Source organism: Sus scrofa, unplaced genomic scaffold (assembly GCF_000003025.6).
Source record: "Sus scrofa isolate TJ Tabasco breed Duroc unplaced genomic scaffold, Sscrofa11.1 Contig414, whole genome shotgun sequence".
Taxonomy (NCBI): Eukaryota; Metazoa; Chordata; class Mammalia; order Artiodactyla; family Suidae; genus Sus; species Sus scrofa.
Window position 1 is genome coordinate 283,380 of NW_018085198.1, and position 4,680 is coordinate 288,059.

A 4,680-nucleotide genomic window follows, 5' to 3' on the forward strand; every position below is an offset into this window, starting at 1 on the left:
CGTCTCTCTGTGTGGTTCCTTCCAGTCAGAGAGTCTATAGCTGGGGCCCGAGGGATCAGTACTGGATACCTTGGGAATCTGAGGTTCTGGGCCTGAGATGGAATTGGAAAAAATAGCATTCAGTAGTTATTTTCTGCTGAAGGAGAGTTCAGATTTCCAGAGGGGACACATTTATTTTTATGTTACTGCCATTAGGGACTTCTTGCTTTCATTTTTGACAGTTGTTCTGCTTTTGACTAATTGTTTTTTTTTTTTTTTTTTTGATTAGAGTATAGTTGATTTACAGTGCTGTGTCAATTTCTGCTGCAGACAAATACCATATACCATTTATATGTGGAATCTAAAATATGGCACAAATGAACCTATCTACAAAACAGAAATAGAGAACAGACTTGTGGTCACCTAGGGGGAGTGGGGAGGGAGTGGGATGGACAGGAAGTTTGGGGTCGGTAGACACAAACTATTACATTTAGAATAGATAAGCAATGAGGTCCTACAGTAGAGCAAGGGGGATTATATCCAGTCTCTTGGCATAGAACATGATAGAACAGAGTATGAGAAAAAGAATGTGTATATATGTATGGCTGGGTCCCCATGTTGACAAACTGCTTTTTATCTGCTTCCCCTCTCCCTCCTTGCTTCCTTGCCTCTCCTTCCTCCCTGCATTCTTCCTCCCTTTTTTCCTTTCTCCCTTCTTTTATCTTTTCTTCCTGCCTTCCTCCTTCCTGCCTCCGTGCCTTTTGGCAGGGGGAGGAGTGTGTGTGTGTGGATAATAACCAACCAACCAAATGGTTAAAAATTCAGATGGGTGGAAGTTCATAGAGTAAAAACCCAGTCTCCTTCAATCCCTTGATTCAATCTCTGGTTTCCCACCCTGAAGATCACCACTGTTAAAAGCTGCTGTCATTTCCCCAGATATAAACCTTGCACTGCATTTGTAAACATGTTAGTAAATATTCTTTTTCCTTCCACCACACAAGTGTTGGCATGTTATGCACATTGATCCTCAGGGCACATTCACTTAATATTTCTGGGTAATCAGTGTAGAAAGGGAAATCTCACTTTATTATTATACTTTATTGAATAGAGACATTCCTTAATTAGTTTAATCAGAAGCACCCTCCCCCCCATTGGTAGACAATTACAGTCTATTTATTTATTTATTGAGTTTATATTGGATTTACATATTAACATATGAGGAAGTGTCAAAAAATGGGATGGGAGAGTGTTTTGATTTGCTAAATTCTGATTTTTATAGATTTCTTGATAAGATCTTTCACTTTTTCTTGCTAAGTTTATTTTAAGTTTTTTCAGGGAGAAATCTATATTCTACAATAACTTGTTTTTAATAGTATTAATTTATGTACAGTAATTTTATTTAGCAACCTTGCTGAATTTCCATATTGTTTGTGAGAGTTGATTCTCTGGGTTTTCTTAAAAAGAATCATGTCATTTTATTTAATTAATTAATTAATGTATTGTCTTTTTGCCTTTTCTAGGGCTGCTCCTGAAGCACATGGAGATTCCCAGGCTAGGGATCTAATTGGAGCTGTAGCCACCAGCCTAGGCCAGAGCCACACCAACACGGGATCCGAGCTGCATCTGCGACCCACACCACAGCTCACGGCAACGTCGATCCCTAACCCACTGAGCAAGGCCAGGGATTGAACCCCCAACCTCATGGTTCCTAGTCGGATTTGTTAACCACTGTGCCATGACGGAAACTCCAAGAATCATGTCATTTTAAAGTAAAGATACTTTAAGGAGTTCTCTGGTGGTGCAGCAGTATATGGATCTGGCATTGTCACTGCTGTGGTGAAGGTTCAATCCCTGACCTGGGAAATTCCACATGCCACAGAGTGCAGCCAAAAAAAAAAAATTTAAAATATCATCTTTGTTGGGGTATAATTTACATACAATAAACATACTCATTTGAAGGTACTTTTTTTGAATTGTGAGAAATGTTTATATCTATGCAGTTGTTATCAGGTTAAAAACACAAAATTTTTCATCATCTAAAATTTTTCTTTGTTTTTTTCCCAGTCATAAATTCTTTCACAGGTAACCACTGATCTTATTTCAGATTTAGCCATGTGTTGTATGCATTAATAATTCATTTACTTTCCTTCAGAAGCAAAGGAAAGTTTATTATTAGTGTTATTATTTTATTATTACTGTTTTTTTTTAGGGGTGCACTTGCGGCAAATGCAATTTCCCAGAGTAGGGGCTGAATTGGAGCCGCAGATGCCAGTCTACACCAGAGCCACAGCAATGCGGGATCTGAGCCAAGTCTGCAACCTAGTCCACAGCTCATAGCAATGCTGGATCCTTAACCCATTGAGAAAGGCCAGAGATCAAACCTGCATCCTCATGGGTACTAGTCAGGTTTGTAACCTGCTGAGCCATGATGGGAACTTTCAAATGTTTTTTTCTTGGATCAAGGAATGGAGATGCATGAGCTTCCACTCTAGAGTCTATACTCTCCCTCGATAATTCCTTTATTTTTATTTTTGTATTGTATTCCATTGAGTTAATATCTTACAATTTATTTACATATTTAATTGGTCAATTAATAAACATTTTGATTGTTTCCATGTTTGGCTATTATCAATAGAGATGCTAAGAACATTTTTATACAAGTCTTTGTGTGAAAATATATTTTCACTTCTTGTGGATAAATAAGTAGGAGTGGAATTTATGGGTCATATAGCAAGTGTTTATTATTTCTTTCTTTCTGTTGGCTTTGGGTTTCATTTGGTTCTTTTCATAGTTCCTTAAGGTGTAATATTTGTTTACTGATTTGAGATATTTCTTCATTTTTAATGTTTGCTTCAATTTTTAAAGCTATGAATTTCCCTCTGAGCACGGCTTTCACAGCATCCCATAAGTTTTGCTACATTGTGCTTTTGTTTTCATTCATCAAAGTATTTTCTAATTTCCCCTGTGATTTCTTCTTTCTCCCATTGGTTGTTTAGGACTGTGTTGCTTTAGAGTTCCTGTTGTGGCTCAGCGGTAATGAACCCAACTAGTACCATGAGGATGCAGGTTGGATCCCTGGCCTTGCTCAGTGGGTTAAGGATCTGGCATTGCCGTGAGCTGTGGTATAGGTCGCAGATGTGGCTCAGATCTGGCATTGATGTGGCTGTGGCTTAGGCCTGCAGCTATAGCTCCAATTCAACCCTAAGCTTGGGAACTTCCATATGCCATACATACTTGTGAGTTTTCTAATTTTCCTTCTGTTTTGATTTTTCTAGTTTCTTTTCATTGTGGTCTGAGATTATACTTTGCATGATTTGAGTCTTTCAAAATTCAGTGAACATGTGTTTTGTGACCCAACATATGGTTTATCTTGGAGAAGTGTTCCATGTTTACATGTATTCTGTGTTTTTTGTTGGAGTGTTCTTTAGATTTCTGTTAGGTCTGGTATTGCTCATGGCCTCTATTTCCACAAGGATCTTCTGCACATAATGTCTATGTTTGAAGGTAGAGTGTCACAGTCCTCAGCTATTTCTGTAAAACTGCCTACTTATCCTTTCAATTCTGTCAATTGTTCCTTCATTTATTTGGGGGCTCTTTTTTAGGTAGGCATATATTCATAATTGTTATATATTCTAGATGATTGGTCCTTTTAATAATATATAACCTTCTTCTTGGTATCTTGGAATAATTGTTGACAGAGTCTATTCTGTGTAATATAAATTTGTCACCTCAGCCTTCTTTTGGTTACTATTTTTATGAGATTTTTTTTTCCATCCTTTCACTTTCAACCTGTACATCTTTGGCTTTAAAGCAAGTCTCTTGAATAGAACATATAGCTGGAGTATTAAAAAATTATTCTGCCAATCTATGTTTGGTTAAAGTAATTATGATAATAAAGGACTTACTTCTGCCATTTTCCTGTTTTCTGTGTGTCATCTAACTTTTTAGTACTTAATTTTCTCTGTTAGTGTTTCTTTGTTTTTCTTTTCTTTTCTTTTTTTTTTTTTTTTTGGTTGTGTTCCATTTTAATTCTCTTCTCATTTTGCTTTTTCTATTTTTACAGTTATTTTCTAAGTGGTTACTCTGGGAATTACTATTAACATTTTTTTGGGTCTTTTTTTAGGGCCACACCTGTGGCATATAGAGGTTCCTGGGCTAGGGGTCAAATTGGAGGTGTAGCCACTGGCCTACACCACAGCCACTGCAACACCAGATCTGAACCATGTCTGTGACCTATATCACAGCTCACAGCAAGGCCAGATTCTTAATCTACTGGGCGAAGCCAGGGATTGAACCTGTGTCTTCATGGATACTAGTCAGATTTGTTTCCACTGAGCCTCTACGGGAACTCCTAACATTTTAAATTTGTATCAATCTAACTTGAATTAATACTAAATTAGCCTCATAGGCATACAAAATCTCTGCTCCTATACAGCTCTGCCTCCATTATGTTTTTATTGACACCTCTTTATATATTGTGTGCCTGTTAACATATATTTATAATTATTGTGTTATGATTTGTGTTTTAAAGAATTCATTTTTTTTTTTTTTTTTTTTTTTTAGGGTTGCACCAGTAGCACATGGAAGTTTCCAGGCTAGGGGTCGAATTGAAGATGCAGCTGCAGCTGCCAGCCTACACCACAGCCATGGCAACACCAGATCTGAGCCGTGTCTGTGACCTACACTGCAGTCATGGCAATG